This window comes from Triturus cristatus, chromosome 1_2, assembly GCF_964204655.1.
Source record: "Triturus cristatus chromosome 1_2, aTriCri1.1, whole genome shotgun sequence".
Lineage (NCBI taxonomy): Eukaryota > Metazoa > Chordata > Amphibia > Caudata > Salamandridae > Triturus > Triturus cristatus.
In genome coordinates this window covers 754,327,949-754,348,664 of record NC_140580.1, presented here as the reverse complement: position 1 = coordinate 754,348,664, position 20,716 = coordinate 754,327,949, and the positions used below count along the sequence as shown (strand labels likewise).

Here is a 20,716-nt window from a genome sequence, read left to right as displayed (position 1 = left end):
ATTGCAATGTTAACTGAGTCACAATTTTGGAATCAGCATTCTATATGTATCATAGTGACACTTCCCCAATTAGCACATCGTTGTGATTTACATTCGTCATTTACCAATTTCCAAATACTGGTTCAGTAAATAGCAAATTGATATCTGAGAATCGCAAACACAAGCTCTGTGTAACAGGGAGAAAGGCAGGAATGTGTCCTGTGTGTATTGCAAAGGGCTTGCTTGTGTGTTTTCTAACTTGTGGCATCATTCCACAAGAGCAGCCAGAGTAGGATGTTGGTGGCAGAAAAGGAAGATGAAATTTAGTGAGAAAGAACTGGAGGGACTCAATGAAGAATGTGTTCCACACAATAATGAGCTTTTGGGGAAAAACTCATTTAAAGTTCCAGATACCAGAAAGAAGATAACTTTGAAGGGTATCTAGGATAAAATGAATTTAATGGGAAAGACACATTGCACCATTGAGGAGATACGGAAGCAGTGGTACAGTCTGCATTAAAGAACAAAGCAGGTGTCAAATCGTCTGGCTGAGGCATGTGGAACAGGTGCGGTCCCTTTAGCAACCCACCACCCACACCTCTTGAAGACCTCAAACAGTCAACATTGGAGCCAGAAAGTATTGTTGGCCCAGCAGATATTGACACATCTGAATCCCCCAATACATCTAAAAGTAACTATCAACATAGTAATTTGAAATGTATAACTTTTAATTTTAAATGGATTAGATAGGTATTAAACTAAATAGCATTTCCAAATCCAATCCTGAATAACCATTACTAATACCTTTCTGATGCACTATGTAGAACAGACACTTTACTGGACTTATTCAAATACATTCTGAGTTTCATGACAATAAAATCCACAATTAAACATGCTAGAGACAACATTGTTTTAAAAGAAATATGTAGTAAATAATAAAAAATTGTATTTAAGGTTAAACAAAAATATGTATTGCTTTAAAGTTCATCAAAGTAATCCAAATATTTGTATATCACATACGTACCATCCACGAGAGGACTAGAGCCTGAACAAGAGACACCTCAAGAAAGTCTCTCCGACACAGACCAAGCCAATGGTCCCAGAGCTGCACCAACAACAACTTTACCAAATGGCAATAGTGTGTTGGTTATTGTTTTATTTTCTTGTTATCTTTTGGTGGTTGGTACACTATGTGCACACTCTGGTGATCTTGGACTATTTTCTCGGTTTCCGTTGCTAAACTTCCTTCTTTTTGGTGGAGGTTAAATCTAAAATATGTTAGAGATGTGGTAGATGGTAATGAGTTTGTATATCTATTCATTACAGCCCTGAGGAAGTCTTTATGGAAATTGTAACCATAGACGAAACACGTGTTGGCTGAATGGCTGTATGATCCAAGAATGGAATCTGTGGTTTAACAAGTCCTCCATGAGAGACCACTGGAATTGAAAATAAAGACCTTGAATGAATATGGGACACTTCTACTTTCTCTGAATTTATGGTTGAAATATTTAGAGACTGATACTGTTTGTCATTGCTCAGGGAACTAACCTTTGATTTGATTTTAGCAATTGCTTGCAATTGCACTCAACAGCGTGGGGTGGTGGCTGTTTATATTTCCCTTTGATGCAAATTTTATGAATTGTTTGTTAAGCCCTAAACCCATCACACTTTGCGCAGTAGAAACCTCACTACCCATCTATAGAAATCGACAACTGTGCCATGTTGACTCAGAACTGCAGTCTCTTCCATGCCAGATGTCCAACAAGACTCAGAAACCCAGAGCTGTGAAGGAAACACTGCAACCTGCTTAATGGGCAGACCCATGCACAGGAGGCTTCTTCGGCGCCATCTCAATGCTTCCAGAAAGAGACAGTCTGGTAACTTGTAACACCTACAGTTGTTCGAGATACATTGGCTTTTTCGGTGACTTAGAGGCCTCAAAGTTGGCAGTCCGACACCTACAAAATAGACACATAAAAGTCGTCATGTTCAGTGGGCATGAATGAAAACATTGCAAATTCCAAAGATGGCTTAGATAAGCTAAATAACACCATTGAGGAGGGATCAAACAATGAAGCTGTTATAACTTTATGTATGATTATACAACAACAAAATGGAAATCAAAGGCGCAAACATCATCAGCTTATATCTCTTATAGATCAGTTCACAAGGTCTGTTTACTGTATGGCACAGACTACTGCCACTTTATCAACGCAAGTAGAGATGGGGCACTATATTCGCATTATTGCACTGTAATTTTATTAAACAAATAAGACAAAATGTAAAAAAGAGACAGCGTGGAAGTTGCATGTGGCCTTATGCAAATTGCCAGTGTTTGGTGAATATACAAACCTCACACTTCTCTGCTGCTGGTTAATTAGGTGTGGTAAACGTGAAGATGCTGTAGTGGAGACGGGGTTCTATATACACACATTGCTATGTTAGCATAAGCGCTTTAGATGTAAAACGCCATCTTGCCACTTTGCTGCTTTTTCACACGACACTGCAGGTAGCTGTTATTACAAGTAAAACTGCTTGCTTGCTTTTTCTTCACATGAGAGCGGTCTGTTGTTCACATCCCTAGACGTGCACCGCGACCTTAGTCTGAACACTGTGTGCAGAAGCCGTCAAGGTCAAATAACAATGAATGCTGTTGAATTCAGGTTGATCGGCCCACGCTCTAGACACAACATGCACACAGCTGCATATATCTGAAACTCAGGTGCCTTTAATATTGCATATGCATGCATGATTCAGACACTTGGAGAAAACCTTTCCAGACACAGAAAGCAGAGCTGATCCTGTGATGTGATTCACCTAAGCTGATCCTTGATACCAGACGGTAATGCACCATTCACACTTAGTTATTCCGGTCCCGATGAAGTGCCAACTGACCCGTTAGGGGCAATCGAGGCATGAAACATGTCGACCAACTTCACCTTGGTAGACCTTTAGGAACATTACATCCACATAAGGGCACCCTCACCGCTTTTAATCAGGCTTGAGCTACCTAAACTATTAAACTTGACCCAAGTAGGACCGCTCCAAACCTATTTTACTTCACATTCCTGTGCACTACCCAGCCCTCACACCCACCCAACAGCTTCTTCATCAAGATCTCTGATAAAGAGCCCCGTTTACGGGAGCCCGTCAGGCATTGCAGTGCCGGCCCGACGAGGAGCAAAAGCCCTATGATGAAGCATGACATCCTCCGGGGTGTATGAGGGCATCACGAAGAAAGACCTCCCTGTCCCCCCATGCCTAGCCAGGAACTGCACACCCCTTTAAAACACTCTAGTAGTGCACCCACCCAGCTCCAATACACTAAAGCCTGTCTGGTAGGTGGTCACACCTCCCTGTGACAGGATACCTATTGTCAAGCCATCCTCTGCTTGAGTTTTATCCAGCAGCAGGAGGGCAGACTCATGTCTGTGGCTGGCAGCATCCATTTTGTGATGCCAGGGTCTGTAAAGCTGGTTCCGGGTGTACTGGTGTTGTCATATTTCTCCCTCTAGTCGGGTGGAATCATACCTCCCACACCAGTTACTGGTGTGGAGGTATGATTCCAAGGTGTTTGACACCAATCACAACATGTTTCCATGTTTTAAAGTTAGCATTTACCGCGAGGTTATAATGCACTTAAACATATATGGTTGGCTGCATCACAGACAACCCCGGAGAATAGGTTCCAAAGGCTGCAGAGGGATTCTGCTCACGCATGATCACCCTCTCACACAAAACCCAGCACCCTGCCTTCAGGATTGTTAAGGCCTGCCATAGGAGTGACTGATAGGTTTATATGTGTAGTGATTTAGAATAGATATAGGGAACCTATATCTAAGTAAGGGGTGTATGCACCACCTTAAACAGGCTGCTATAGCAGACCTGTGGTGTCATTTTGTATCGTCTCCCAGGGGTGGCATAATACATGCTGCAGCCACTGAGAGGCCTCTGGGGTACCTATGCCCTGGGTACATAGTATACCATATACTAGGGCCTGATAAGGGTACCCCAGAATCCAATCTGGAGTGTACCTGCAATCAATTTAGAGGAGAAAGCAGCTAGACTGGGGTTCTGGATAGCAGGATCCTAGTCAATCTAAGTCAGAAACAGTGAAACATCAGCAAAAAGTGGGGGTAACTATAAGAAGCAGATCCTACTCTCCTATAACTACCACTCAAGGTCAACCTCATACCACCACCACCAAGGTCATCCTCATACTACCACCACCCGAGGTCGACCTCATACCACCATCACCCGAGGTCAACCTCATACCACCACCACCACCCACGGTTCACGTCATACCACCACCATCACCACCCGAGGTCAACCTCATACCCCCACCACTACCACCTGAGGCTGACCTCATACCACCACCACTACTCGAGGTTGACCTCATATCACCACCATCACCACAGGAGGTTGACCTCATACCACTACCACCCAAGGTCAACCTCATACCACCACCACCACCTGAGATCGATCTCTTACCACCACCTGAAATTAACCTCATACCACCACCACCCGAGGTCGACCTCTTACCACCACCACCACCACCACGGGAGGTTGACCTTATACCACCACCCAAGGTCAACCTCATACCACCACCACCACCTGAGATCGATCTCTTACCACCACCTGAAATTAACCTCATACCACCACCACCCGAGGTCGACCTCTTACCACCACCACCACCACCACGGGAGGTTGACCTTATACCACCACCCGAGGTCAACCTCATACCACCACCACCCAAGGAAGACCTCATACCACCACCTGCAGTTGACCTCATACCACCACCACCTGAGATTGAACTTACACCACCACCCGAGGTCGACCTCATACCATCACCACTCGAGGTCGACCTCTTACCACCACCATCACCGGAGGTCATCCTCATACCACCACCACCACCCGAGGTTGATCTCATACTACCACCACCACCACCACCCGAGTTTGACCACTTACCACCACCACCACCCGAGGTCAACCTCTTACCACCATCACCCGAGGTCGACCTCTTACTACTACTACCACCACCACCGAGCTCAACCTCTTACCACCACCACCCGAGATCAACCTCATACCATGACTCCACCTGAGGTCAGCCTCATACCACCACCACCCCCAAGGTCAACCTCATACTGCCACCTGAGTAGGCCTGGGTGGTAAATTCCATTCCGGAATTCGCGGAATTTAGGCAATTTCGCGTTCCGCGGAGAACGCGGAATTGCACAAAAATTCTGATTTCCGCGGCTTCGCGGAATTTTTGCTTGTACGCGATCTCAAACTGCGTGTTCGCGAGATATTTCCCCCCGAGCACGCAAACAGCGGTCGCGAACAGGAAAAAAGCATCGCGAACAAGCAATTCCGCGTGTTTGCGGAATTTCTGCGTGTTCGCGGAGATTTTAAACCATTTCGCGGAGATTTGCGTAACGTGACTTCGCAAATTCCGCCCACCCCTACACCTGAGGTCAACCTCATACCACCACCACCCAGAGTAGACCTCATACAACCACCACTTGAGGTTGACCTCATACCACCACCACCTGAGATCAACCTTATACCATCACCACCACCACCCAAGGTCGACCTCATACCACCACCACCTTAGGTTGATCTCATACCACCACCACTCAAGGTCAACCTCATATCACCACCTGAGGTCGACCCCATACCACCACCACCCAAGGTCGACTTCATACCACCACCACCACCACCCGAGGTCAACCTCAAACCACTACCACCACACTAGGTTGACCTCATACCACCACCTCAGGTCATCCTCATACCTCCACCACTGGCCAAGGTTGACCTCATACAACCACCACCCGAGGTCGACCTCATACCATCACCACCACCTCCCGAGTTCGACCTCTTACCACCTCCACCTGAGGTCGACCTCTTACCACCACCACCACCCAAGGTCAACCTCACACAAACCACCAGCCGAGATTGACCTCATGCCACCACCACCTCCCAAGGTCAACCTCATACCACCACCACCATCCAAGGTCAACCTCATAGCACCACCACCACCACCACCTGAGGTCGAACTCATACCACGAGCACCTGAGGTTGCCCTCATACCACCACCCAAGGTAGACCTCATACCACCACCACCACCTGAGGTTGACCTCATGCCATCACCACCTGAGGGCAACCTCATACCACAACCTGAAGTTGACCTCATACCACCTCCACCCCAGGTTGACCCCATACCATGACCACACCACCAGCCAAGGTCAAACTCATACTACCACCACACCACCTCCACCACCCGAGGTTAACCACCACTAGCACCTGAGGTTAACCATATACCACCACCACCCGAAGTCAACCTCATACCACCACCACCATTTGAGGTCAACCACATACCACCACCACTTGAGGTAGACCTCCTACCACCACTTCTACCACCACCACTACTCAAGGTCAATTTCATACCAGCACCACCACCACTACTTGAGGTCGACCTCATACCACCACCACCACTTGAGGTCAATCTCATACCACCACCACCACCACTACTCGAGGTCGATCTCATACCACCATCACCACCACTCAAGGTCGACCTCATACCACCACCACCACTCGTGATTGACCTCATACCTCCACCACCACCCAAGGTCGACCTCATACCACCACCACCACTTGAGGTTGACCTCATACCACCACTACCACCTGAGGTTGAGCTTATACCACCACCACTTGAGGTTGACCTCATATCACCACCACCATTTGAGGTCGACCTCATACCACCACTACCACCCAAGGTCAACCTCATACCACCATCACCACTCGAGGTCAACCTCATACCACCACCAACACTTGAGGTCAACCTCATACTACCACCACCACTTGAGTTTAAACTCATACCACCTCCACCAACACTTGAGGTTGACCTCCTACCACCACTCCCACCACCACTTGAGGTCAACCTCATACGACCACCACCACTCAAGGTCAACCTCATACCACCACCACCACTCAAGGTCAACCTCATACCACCACAACCACCACTTGAGGTTGACCTCATACTACCGCCACCACCTGAGGTTGACCTCATACCACCACCACCACCGAGATCGACCTCATACCACCACCACACAAGGTGAACCTCATACCACCACCAATAACTGAGGTTGACCTCATACCACCACCACTGCCCGAGGTTGACCTCATTCCACCACCACCTGAGGTCAACCTCATACCACCACCACCCAAGGTAGACCTCATACCACCACCACCTGAGTTTGACCTCATACCACCACCACCACCTGATATCGACCTTATGGCATCACCACCACCATCCAAGGTCGACCTCATACCACCACCACCACCCCCACCTTAGGTCGATCTCATACCACCACCACCACCACCACTCAAGGTCAACCTCATATCACCACCATCACCACTGAGGTCGACCTCATACTACCACCACCACCACCCGAGGTCAACCTCAAACCACTACCACAACCACCACCACACAAGGTTGACCTCATACCAACACCACCTCCACTCAAGGTCAACCTCATACCACCACCACCATCCGAGGTCATCCTCATGGCCAATATTCTCCAAACCTGAGCCCAATGTGCTTGCCTCCCCTTCTTCGGGAAAGCTGAAGAAGGAAAAGTAGCATATATCGATAAAGACATGTGTATTTTTCGAAAGACAAGGGAGATGTGCAGGGCTCGTTGTGTTTGAATAGGGGTGTGTTATGTTGTGTCACGGTAATTGGGTGTGTTTGTGTTTTGAGGAGAACGTGATACTGGTTTGTGAAGGGTGACAAAAAGAACGATGATAGATGAATGGACTGTATTTTGTATTCTGTTGTCATATTAAGGAGGAATGTTATGTTACATTATTTGATGTTAAGAGCCAAAATTGTCAGTTTTGTAGCAGTGCTTCATAACGAACAATTACCCATGCCCAGCATCCCTGTTTTGAAGATAAGGGTCTGAAATATTAATATTTCCACTCAAGCTCTCTAAGCTTCACTCAGTTGGTTTTGATTGTTTTATATAAACTCCAACTATTTCTCTGCATTGTCGTGGTGTGTTTTGCTGACTTGCTTTTGGACTTTAAAATATAACCCCCCGACTCTGCAAACATCAGAGATTTGCTCTGGCTACCAGGCAAAAACAATTTTAGATCCTTGTGCATAAAGTTCCAAATGTTCTTCTAATTGAGAAGCCTGGCACTCATCATCTGCAAACGTTTGTATATCACACCCGCTGCTATTTTCAACATTACAGAGGAAGTGCATGGTGGCGAGGTATGGAACTCACACCCTCTGGTATTGAAGTCAGGGCCTAATTCCCTTACATTTAAAAGAATAAAAAAAGCTTGGCAGACCTGACAGGTTAGGGGGATAGTCATTAGATCTCCTGGCATTGCTCTTTCAGGCCATAGAAACAACAGACACTTTTCAGGGTGGATGCCTGTGCTTTATTAATAGTCTGAGAGAAATAATGTTGGGTGATGGTATACCATGGTGTAGTAGGGCAAAGTTGATTGTGTTGTGTTATGATATGTTACATTAAGGGCCACGTGTTCAAAGCAATATTCCTGTTGCAAACGATGCGATGCACAGAATCGGGCCTTTTGCAACAGGGAAAATGCCTTTTGGAGTGTACATAGCCAAATTGTGATTCGGCATCATGTTACCGAATCGCAGTTTGGGTTTTGCGATTCGGTGTTAGGACGGGGTGTGTTAAGGACGTCCCTTCCTAGTGCCGAATCGCAAGGGTATGTATGAATGTTTTGTGACTGGAATGCAAAAGCAAAACATTAGCTTTTTACCACCAACTTCAGTTCGGTGGTAACCCATTCACAAAGGGGAAGTGGTCCCCAGGGGGCTCCCTCCCCTTTGTGAATTCATGCAAAAAAAATAAAAGATTCTGAGCCACCCTCGGTCCCATGAACCACTGTCTACTCTTGAAAGATGAAACTGAAATGTTTCTTTTGTTTTTTAATGCATCCCGTTTAAAGAATACAGGGAGCATTTTAAGAATATTTTTTGTTTTATTTAAAAGCAAACACAGACATGGTGGTCTGCTGTTTCGGCAGGCCACCATGCCTCAGTTTTTAGCTAATGCAATGGGTCGTAAAGTATGACCTATCTCATGAATATTAATGAGGTAGGCCCATTTGGGACCCACTGGAAATTGTAAATGAAACTCTTAAGAATTTCATACATTTGAAATTGTGATTTCCTAATTGCAGTTCGCATAAAATCCCAATCCGGAATTCGCAATTTCAAACGTTCGTACATGTGGCTCTTAGTTATTTTACGTTATGGTAGTTGTGGGATAGCACTCATTCCTTATAAATGTCCTCTGATAGATAGAATCCCTGAATGCATGAGTATTTGTTGCAGTCATCCTAGCTTGAGAGTAAAAGAGTGCTGAACAAGGGTGGGAGTCCAGGGTTTGTCAGTGGTGACACCGAATGTGTGAATACGTAGTGTAGAGGCATAGTCCTACAATAAACATAGCACATCATTAAAAGTGTGTGAAATGTCGATGAGATTCCAAAAGCACTAATTGGCCACACCAAAAGCAGAACTATGCATTTTCCATTTACATAACAAAAGTTGTTCCTGGTCACTGTCATTCCATTGTACATTAGAGGCACTGAGAGCAATTATACGATTTCTTACTACACAGTTAGCTTGATGAAAAGACTGACTCCTCTGCAGGAGCATGCACACCTAAAATGGTGCATTGGCATTTATAAATGAAAATGAATAAATGAATCATTAACCACTATGACAAAGTTGGCGCACTTCCCGCTTTTAGGCAATGAAAAGCTCCTCCAACTCCCTCAAGTTAACTGCAGCAAATGCTGTGTGGTGGGAAAGCTTTTGGCCTAGAGAATTGGAAACACTATTGAACATCCTGGAATAAAGATAAAGGGGTCTATTACGATGGCGGGCGGACAAGTTCCACCCACCACTGTAACGTTATGCGGACCGTCCACCAGAGATGCGGCGGTCCCACTGTGGGGTGTGGCATCCCCCATCCACAAAATTGTGGCGGGCGGTGCTCACAGCACAATGCTGTGGATGCACGTTGGGTATTAGCATGCACAAGGTGACAGGCACCGCGCGGTGCCTGCCACCTTCTCCATGCCTATCTAGGGGGGGTACCATAGGTACCCCCGTTTGCACCCCCCATGCCCCCAACACTCTGGGGGCTGGCAACGAGCCCTCAATAGCAGAAACCACATGTGCAAGTCTACGTAGGCATTGTAATATGGATGGCGGTGTCTTGCAGACACCACCACCATATTGTGGAAGTTTTCCGCCCGGTCGACGAGTCGACCGGCGGAAAAGTGGCGGACGGTCTTCCCGGCTGCCGCGGACCCCCCAGCCATCCTAATGTGGCGGGGGGTCAATCATGGCAGGATGGCGGACGGATCGCCACTGCCGGGCCAGCGGTGGCTACCGCCGACCCGGCGGGGGGATCCACCCGCCACCCTAACGGGCCCCAAAGATCTTCAACCAGTCTCATGTCCTGATAGGCTGGATACTTTGTCTCTCAATGGAGAAACTCAAGCAGTTCATCAGAAGCTGCAAACCTAATCTGTCAACCTTGAACTCCAGACACTTCCAAAGCTTAAGGACCTGTTTCAGAACAGTTAACACTTAACGTTCAGCCATGGCTACTGAATATGTTGGAGCGGATTGAAGACTAATTGGAGACCACCCTCTTATTTGTCCTCTTTTAGGAGAAGTATGTTTTTTTAGTCATTGAATTCCAAAGTACAATCCATTGTGGTTTTAAATTTGCTCATTGCCTGGCCTGATAACACACATTTATCTAATAAAATGTTACCTGAAAAACATATGCTGCTTTTTTGTTCTTGATTAAACATCTCTCTGATGGTAGAACTCAGGATGATTCTTCTAGACAAGTCTCAGAGACAGGCATTTCTTTCAATGTTGCCAAAACAACTAAAACTCATTTTAAGACTGTTCCCCTTTCCATGTTATTCTACAGACAAAAAAACATGCAGGTAATTGTCTTAGCGTTTCTGAAGGAAGGAAGGAAAACCTGAGAATGTCCTCATCATTTCAGCTATAGAAATGTTTAAGAAAACCTCATATACCAGTATATTCTCCAACCTAAGCTCTGTTGGTTTAATGGATTGTGACCCTTGCCAGATTCTACTAGGCATGCTATGGTTTTAAACATTTTGGGGCTGAAACTAACCATGTGGACATTCTCAGATCAACAGATTGGTCTAGTGATTCAACTTTTTGCTTTATGAATATGTCTTTATTCTCCATTTTATATTTCAGCTCCATTCAGGTCTTCCAGCCCATAAGACAACTGATTTCATTAAGAAGCATGCAGACCTTTTAACCTGGCTCCCAAAAAGTGTGTTTATTTCCACTGAGGAGGATCAGAACCATCTTGACAAGACTGTCTGTCCCTCATTGCAATTTATTGAATTTGATCAAGAACACTATGGGGCATATTCTCAAGGACTTATCGCCGAGTTAGCGACACTTTATTGCAGCCAAAGTGGTGATAGATTTATCACCCTATTCACAAGCTGGTGCTAACAGCTGATATCGCCAGTTTCCCTGCGATAGCAGCCACAAAAAACATCGCCAGGGATTACACCGGCAACTAACGCTAATGAGATGGAGAGTAGGCATTCCTGTGCAAAAAGCCACGACAACACCACCTCGCAACATTCTCAATGACCTCCCAGATCTGCAATAAGATCACAAAACATGCGATAAGGCACGTTAGCAGCACGGAAATAATATCTGCTCTCGCCTGGTATTAGGTCACCGGAAGAAAAACAGATGCCATGGAGCTACTGATCATGCAGCTTGGAAACGCAAGAGGGCCACAACACCCACCTCCACCCCCCCCCCGCACCCCCGGGGTAGGAAATGTCCACACCAGCTTTACGAAATCATGAATAAAACAATTCGCCTGATGTCGCACAACTACAACAATTAACATTCATGTGTGGTCAGAAAAAGGAGAATCATTCATTCATCTTTGAATTTCCAAACAAATTATTTTATTCAAATTAAACTCTAAACAACTATTTGGAAGAGTCATGGCGGGTCTTCTCTGGACAATCTGTAAGTCACAGCCTACAAGACAAAATTCAAGATAAGAAGGTGTTTCATGGGCTCATCAAAGGACAGAGAAAGAGAGAGAGAAATAAAGGGAGAGAAAAAGAGTGAAAGGAAGAGAAGGAGAGAAAGAGAGGGAGAGAGAGAGACAGTGAAAGGGAGAGAGAGAGAGAGAGAGAGAGAGAGAGAGGTAGAGAGACAGTGAAAGGAAGAGAGGGAGAGAGAGTGCCGACACTGTGGACCCAGGCCTCACTGCTCACCTGCTGCCACCGGTGTGTCTCCAACCACGTGCCAGTATACACTGCAGCCCACCAGGTCCCTTATCTGAAACCGAGTCCACATTTATGAATGGCAGAGTTCATATCATTGCACACACCATCATCGCTTGCCTGCCCCTGCACACACAGGCTGCTGCACTCCACCCTCTCCCGCCGCCCGGCGGTGATTACCCACCCCTGCACACCCAGGCCTCACTGCTCACCTTCTGCCACCGGCATGTCTCCAAGAGGGCCCACCACGTGCCGGTGCAAGCTCCAAGCACGAGGTCCGCAACCTTGGCAGCCTCCACATCATGCAGCCCCGCACCGCAGGCCACCAGGTCACCCACGTGATTCTGGGTCTTGATTTTGCAATGCCAGAGATCATATCAGCGCACACGGCATCATCGCAGGCTGCACACCCACTCAGCTCTTTAGGTGCCACTAACTCTGTGAACCGCGAGGCAACGCCACCTGGCGGTAGGACCGTGCTGCCCGTCGGCTCAGGCCTACACTGCGGTCCAGCAGGGCTCACACAAATCCTTACCAGTCTGGCCCGCCAGGACGGTGAATTATCGCAGGTGCACACCAGCTCAGCACTTAAGGTACCCCTACCTCAGTGCACCGAATGTCACTGTCCTGTGGCGGCAGGCCCGTGCCGGCTGCAGTGTATCCGGTGCCACCAACTTTGTGCAACGCAAGTCATGGATCCTTTATGATTGAGTTTCGTGATATGCCAGGCAGACGCAGCCATGTCACCTCCAGCAGTGGGGAAGAACTGGGACACGTAGCGTCGTCGTCCCCCCCTTTATACGTAAGCTGAGTGGGCTGGCCCAGCGTACACCAGGACAGCGTAGGGGTGTGAATAATTATCCCTGGGCGTGGTTCATTTCTGGGCTGGACAGGAACCCAACTGATGCGTGTGTCTCTGTTGCAGTGTCGGCGCAACACGGCCCGCAATCGACAATGTTGCATGCACCCGGAGGGCAGCCGCGCACAAAAGGATTGTGCAAGGAGAGCAAGGCCGCTCAGGCTCCTGGCTCATACATGCCAACTGTTGTGTGTCTATCGCTATTGGTGCACCATAAGCCTAAGGCCTAGCCTCAATTGCAGCATGAAAGCCACATCACATTTCCAGAATGCAAGCAGGAGTCAGACTGACATTAGGGATGAAAGCTTCTTTGTCTCACATAAGGCGGAATGGATAGCAGCACCTTTGACCTGGTCTTGCATCCGGCAGGCACACCCTGAGAGAGATACCATAGCAGATGATGATGACTCCCACACTACACACAGCGCTAAAGAAAGACCAACGTATCCACACCCCACACACAGAAGCCCTTGCTCAAGGTACTCTTGCATGGAATTACATTGACACTTAAGTACACAACAACCCATACGTCCAAACTTTGCACACACATATGACTCATTGCTCCGAGCTGTGGCATATCATCCACATAACTGCCACAGGCAACAAGAGTGCCGGTTCTACGAGAGCCCCCAACGCAATGGCTGAACATCCCAGGCACATGCACAATGCCTGTCATGTGGAACTGTGCAGTGACCTAATGCTGCCTGTTAGTGTCTGATGCGTTGGTCTGCATGTTGTGGCCCTTGTCTTGCCCGTACTGACACGCACCTGCTAATTAAGTCTACGCAAATTCACTAGTGTTCAACTGTGATGAGTGTTGATTAGAATGATAAATAGTGTGCCTCAATGAGCATTGTCCCTACACAGTGAGGGACTGACTGACGTATTTCACTTAGGGGTGAGTCCCTATTGCCAACTCCAACTCTGTGAGCCAGACATTGTGGTTGGGATAGTTGCTGATAGACCTGTGCTCTTACATGTCTTCAGCAATGTGAGTATGGTGTCCAACTTCTTGCCATGTGGATCAATGTGATCCATCACTACAGGCTGTGTCCACCCAGTTGAGTGTGAGTAGGTATGGGAAGAGATGTTCTGTTGTCAAATGTGATGGGGGACACTACTTTAGGCCTTCCAACGACTTTGACATTTCATACACAGCCCTATTTCTTACATTGCGTGGGGCAAAGTCATGAAATTGCGCAATTGTTGTTTCAGAGCAATGAGGCCACAGCTAGTGCACACATTCCCAGTCATCTCACTGCCTATGTGTGTCACGGTCAAACATGCGCATTGCTTCCATTTCCCAGTCTGTACCTTATTTTTTCAATCGATGTCCTTACTTTCATACTTGGTCGATTATGGACATGACACATCTGTGTGAATTTGAATTCTTTATTCACATTCGGTGGAGTGTCGGAGCTGGAGCAGTACATGGCCATGCAAACCCCACATTACATTGTAGCCCAGTGGAGGGCCCCACAGAGTCATTTAGGGATTGACAAGTACATCAGAAGAGGAAGAGTACAGTCTGCAGTCTGATTGCTGTGTCATCATTGGTAAGCAAACAAAATATGGCAGTCCATGTAGAGGTCCAAGGTGAGTGTCGCAGAGGGTTTTGGAGGACAGTGGGAGGGGTTGTTACAGGGCATGATGCAGAGGGCAGAACCAAGCTGAAACAGGGCATATGGAGGAGAAGATTGCTACTGGCTCCTTCTTAATACTAAGGTGGAATCACCCGCATCTTCGTCCTCTATGTCATCTGTCTGACATGTGGGTGCTAATGTTTGGCCTGCAGCACTGTGTGCCACTGACACATCAGGGGCCAGAGGTGTGTGTAGAAGTACCAGCAGCATTCATCAGCAACTGCCTTAGTGGCAGCAATGCGATGAGATATCTGCAGGGCATGGAAGATACCAACAACTTTACGCTGGTGTGCATCCGTGGCAGCCATTCTTTCCGCATGCATCCGCTCCATGTTCTCCATTGCACTCAGCATCTGTTCCCAACTCTCGGCTGACATTGCTGAGGCCACTCTGACTAGACAGCTGTTCTCCTCTCAGAGTCATGACTCCAGCGATGTCGGGCATGGGTTGTTGGACATCATGGAGCGAACTGTGGGTGTCCGTTAGGGAGTGTAAGTGGTCCCTGATGTGACTTAGACACCCACGTATGTTATCTAGTTTGGCTGCCATGAGGTCGAACCCCACCCGCACCTGTTCAGCCACCTCTTTCTGGCAGTCTAACACTTGGCCTTGGAATGCAATGTGTTGTTCGTTGAGGTGCTGGGAGCCAGCCGTGGTGGTGGGTGCTTTCTGCTGTGTGGTCTGTGCAGGGGGTGAGGTCTCCTCGATGCAGCTGGGCTGCCCTGCTCCTAGAGGTGGGTTGCTGTAGCTGTCCATGAGCTGTGGAGGGTGTCGGTGTCGAAGGTGGGGAGGTCCTCTTCATCATCAGTGAAGAGTTGTTGGGTCTGCTCTGCAGGAGGTGTTGATGGTCCCTCTGCAGTGTGAAGGGGAGATGCATTTCAACACTGTGTTGACGTGTATGTTGACGCATTGTTCAAGTTTGCATACAGACTGCATGACAATGTACATTGTGAATGTGGGAGGAGCTGACTATTTGATGTGGGACAGTGGACATTTGGACTACATCACGGATGTGAGTTTGTACACATACATTATCATCTCACAGTTTCCTGCTATGCCACAAGTGATTGGCCAGTTTCTTCGCACAAGCGGAACCTGTTGTGTACTCTGTTCTGTAGTGAAAGTGTTGCACTTTGTACCACATTGTCATCAATGTTGATGTGCTGTTATTGCTATGTGTTTGTGCTGCATTGTGGGAGAGTCGCCCCTGCAGCTGTGAATTTGCTGCCCCTTATCTCTTTGAGGCGGTGTGCCTTTGACTTCTGTGCTTCTACGGTGCTGAAATGTCGCAGACTTGGCTAATTTTGCTCTTGTTTGGATTTTGGACTCTTGGGCATGGTTCATCCGCAGATATGTTGTTGACATCAGGGGTTGTTTGTGCACGTGGATGTGTCAGAGTGTGACCTGCTCCTTTCCGGATGTGTTCCACACTCAGCCACCTCAGTGTTGTGGCGTGCACCATGCCATGATAATTGGACTGCAGCCATGCTATTCGTCATGCAGTGTCTCCTGCATTGTCAGTGTGGCTCACAGACGCGCAGCTTTGCTGGTTTTCACACGTGTGCATACGTTGGTTGTGAGATTGGTGCTGTGTGGGGAGGGACTCCTTTCTGCCCATAGTGGACGGGGGCCTACTTGCTGTTTGTATGTGTGCTGCAGTGTGCCAAGGGGATCAAGGACATGATCCAGAGTCATTGTGGGTGTGCAGTGTGCTCTACTTAATTGTGCATATGTGCCATTGTGCCCATCTCCCCCGTCCCCCCTCTCCCTGTTCGGTACTCACCCTGGTGCTGCTGTGTCAGGTCATGTCAAGCAGTGTCTGGACCCCCAACTCCTGCCACTTTCTATCCACTGATGACTGTGGACACCATTTCCTCCATCTCATCCAGCTCCTAGCATTCCGCTGTACTGCCACCTCCAGTCTGCATTGCTGCCTGATGGTTGTCAGCGAGTTTCTTCTTGGTTTTGAGCTTCCCATCATTCCAGCGCCTCTTGACCTCTCCAATTGTCCTCCTCCTCACTCCGACTGCATTCACCTTGTCCAGGATGGACTGCCATATTGCATTTTTATTTGCCAATGACACGTTGGAGGTGACAAACAGTTGTTGGTGGTGTTCTATCACCTCTGTGATGATGATCCTGTTTTCCTGCAGACTGAACCTCGTCTTCTTCTTCTTGACCTTCCGTGACCCCGAGGTCCCAGGCTGGTCCTCCTGGGGGCTTGTGGGGTTCTGGTCATCTCCTGTACTTGCTCGGCTTCCTCCATGGTGCTACGCAGTTTAAATTATTTTGTTTCTGTTTTTCGGCGCTTTTATAGTGCATTTTCCAACATGACGCTTGGGAATTGCAGGCCTGTCGCTGGTTATCGCTGAGTTTGTATCACGATTTGGGACATCACAGCTTTTTTCTCCTTGCATTTTTTAGGCATTGCGTTAATTTTAACAAGGTCATTTGATGCGTTATCGTGAGACTATTGCATGGTACCGTGGTGTTGGGAATACAACGTTAACACGGCGTTATTTTCCCGCGATAGACTGCGATGTGAAAAGTTGTGTTAAGCTAATTTTGCGATAATTATCACACGTTCTTGATAATATCCACCTATGTTTCTTTTAGCTACTTTCATTGTTAATTTCATGGTTTTAATTGTATTAATACTTAATTTGGCAGTTCACGCAAAAAAAAGAGGACTAGTTACTCACAGTCAACTGTATTGTTAGGCATACATTTCTGATTGGTTCTCTAACCCTGAGCAAATCTCTAAGATCGATGTGGGGTGGGTTAGGGATGTGTTTCAGATTAAAGCACATGAATCAAGATATAATAGTATGATGGCTAAAAAACCTGGGTCGCACCATGTTATGGTAAAATCTATGAGTAATATAGAAATGTATCTGACCTTAGATTTGCCTATTTTGCACAGGCGTCTGCTATCTTACTTTTGCTTGAATTCGCTCCAGCAATTGTTCGTAGGATGACATAGACCACAGGATTACCAATCTGTACTTGTGATAGGGTCAGTGTAATTGACACTTTACATGTAGTTTTCATATGCCTTAAGTATGTGTCTCTACAACACAAGTATATCAGTCCTCTTTCTTACAAGAAGGATTTAAAATAAGTTCAGCCAGCTTTGTTATATTTTCAATTTGTATCTAATTTCAAGGATTGCTTTTAGGTATCGTGGTTTTTAGCTGGGTTTTTCATTCTGAGAGGAGACAAGTTTGGTTTTATTTTAGGACGACTTTATGATGAATTTTACGTTTTATGTACTTTTATAATGTGCTGTGTTTAAATCGAATAAAGTAATTTTTGATTTGATTGGTCTTCTACATATGTTGTTTCCATTGGTTACTTTTCCCAGGCTTCATGGCACTGGAGTTGTATTAATATCCTGGCTGGCATTTAAAATGAAGCACGGAAAGAAACTGTAATACTCGCCTCTGTGTCATTAATCAAACAAATCAAAATTTTACTTCACACCAAATAGCTCGGAAAATCTGCTTCAAGGCATAATTAAAATATTGTGTCTGCAAAACCCAGAAGTATAGGTGCAATTTCAGCATTCTTCATCAACAGAAGCACTAACAATTTAATCAGAAAACACTAATTGTGTTTTTTAAAGTGTGGTAGTCAAGGTTATGAAATCTTATGCCACCTATTTTTGGAAGTTTTTATTTAAATCTCTTACACTCCAAATGTCAATTGTAGAAAATAATATTTGTTTACTATTTTGTCGAGGGTAACAATGAAAGCTTCTATGTTTGTCCTTATCCATAAAAAATAAATATTGCTTCTTTTAATTTGTCTCACAGAGATTTTGTGGGAAACATCGGAGGAAAACCTCAATCTGAACGTTGTCACAATTCTATCTCAAATCGATTAGCATTAGATACCACACTGAGGTCCTTCATGTCAAAGTGAATTCTGAGAAAACCCAAGTTTGTGATGGCTCCTCTTCAGTGCAAACCACATAATTGCCTGGAATTAAAACAAACCCTCAAATCCATGGAACTGTACCCAAAAGTGTCAAATCTTTTTGGTGGGTTCAGTTAAGCCTTCAAATGGTGCTGAGCAAAGGGGTGTGAAATTTCCATAATTGGCTTGTGCCAACTTTGGTTTGAAATTTAGCCTATTGATGAAGTTAAAAAAAGTGGCTGAGAAATTAATAAGAAACTCGTTTTTTTCAGGCGAAGAATCCCACAAAATTAACTTTTCTACATGGCAATAAACTCCAAAAAAGATTTTTATGGAAAAAAAGATTCCTATGGAAGAAAAAGAATTTGGCACACTACTTGGCCTGCTTTGGCCAAGATAAACTAGAATTATCGCAGCTTGTTCTGACCACTTTTTTCATCACCATGTCTTTTTTATTCTAGATACATTTTGTAGCATCTCATGTTAGTGATGTTTTGTGAGTTATCACTATTTACAACTGACACAGCAAGCTTTTGTAAAAAATCGTTTCATCTTAAATTTTATGAAGTTGGCAAATTTTAAAATTGAGTTGGCCAGAAATCATTGACAAATTGGATTTTTTTCAATACTAGTCTTTGAATAAGGAAATCCTAAACCTTTTGTTAATTTCAAGCTCCTGCAATTTAGTAGAATGTATGGATTGCAATAAATAATGAATGTGTTTTCGGTGGCTCACGAACAATGGAAGAAATTCGGAAGAATAAAGTCTACTTGTAAGCTCCACTGAGTCACGCTGACTCATATAGCACAGAACTTCACAAACTGCATTATAAGTAACATCTGTTATTGACCTGACCATAAATTCCGTCAGCATTATGTCTTTTAAACCCAAACATCTGAAACATAAATGTCACTTCAAATTGCTTATTAGCAGCTTACTTTTGCTTCATAATACTATGCGTGGTCATAAAAAAGAAGCAGATCATCTACAGATGCTGGGTATAATTAAATTGTAATAAATACAGGATACAAAAAGGGTCACCATGTTATATGTATAATATGGTCCTGTATTCCCTTAATAATAAACTATAAAGTAGACTATGGCGAGTGGATTCTAAATGTCACCGGAGTCAGGAATTGATATTATTGGAATATGAGAAACATGTTACCTGTTATCAATATTTTAGATTACAAGGTTAACTTATCTTTATATGACAACATTATGAGGTGTTTTTTCAAACAGGTCTATGCTTACTGGAAGAAGTACACTGAATACTGTAGTGTACTGCTTATAAATCTGCGCTAAAAAAGTATAGAAAACATACTTTTATCTTAGTAGGTGGGTTATAGTATAGTCTACCTGTTCCTTATTTTAAACTTTATTTAAAGTTTTGTAAGAAATCAAAGAGTCACATAGGAATTGATAATAATTGCCACACAGTCATACCTGTATTTTGGATATCCAGCTAAGTCAACAGCATCATCAATCACGCCAGGCGCAACACATTTAGTGTTACATATGTTTGTACATTCTGCTTTGATTTCAAATACCACTCCCCACCCGGCTTCTTCGTCCCTAACACTGTAGTTTTAAATGCCATTAGCATCTCATTTCCAGTAGGAAGTGCTGGCTTGCTTAATAACTCCTATTGCTTCATTTGGGATTTTTGCTCAATATTGCTAGATCCAAAGAGTGATGTCTAATAATCCACAATGCTTCGCAGGTCACCACTTTGCTATAAATGTGAGAGTAATTGATCCCATATGCCTTTTTGGCCTGGACATGGTTCCGGGGATCAAAGGAAAGCCAGGGAGACCCATGTATCAGTAACTTTGTTATAGAAAATTCAGTTTTCAATCAATTCACTTCCCTAGGCTATTGTGCATTTAGGCCTGGGGAAAATTGTTATTACGCTGCTCTAATTCACATATTTTT

At 45.5% G+C, this 20,716-nt stretch overlaps 1 long non-coding RNA gene across 1 annotated transcript in view; it reads right to left on the bottom strand.

The window, feature by feature from the left end:
- Nucleotides 1–450: 450 nt before the first annotated feature.
- The window catches only part of LOC146867948 (uncharacterized), a 49,643-nt gene continuing 29,377 nt past the window's right edge, over nt 451–20,716 (bottom strand). Inside the window, exon 3 of the long non-coding RNA XR_014962387.1 lies at nt 451–1,940. This is a non-coding gene — a long non-coding RNA (uncharacterized LOC146867948). The remainder of the gene's footprint in view (nt 1,941–20,716) is intronic.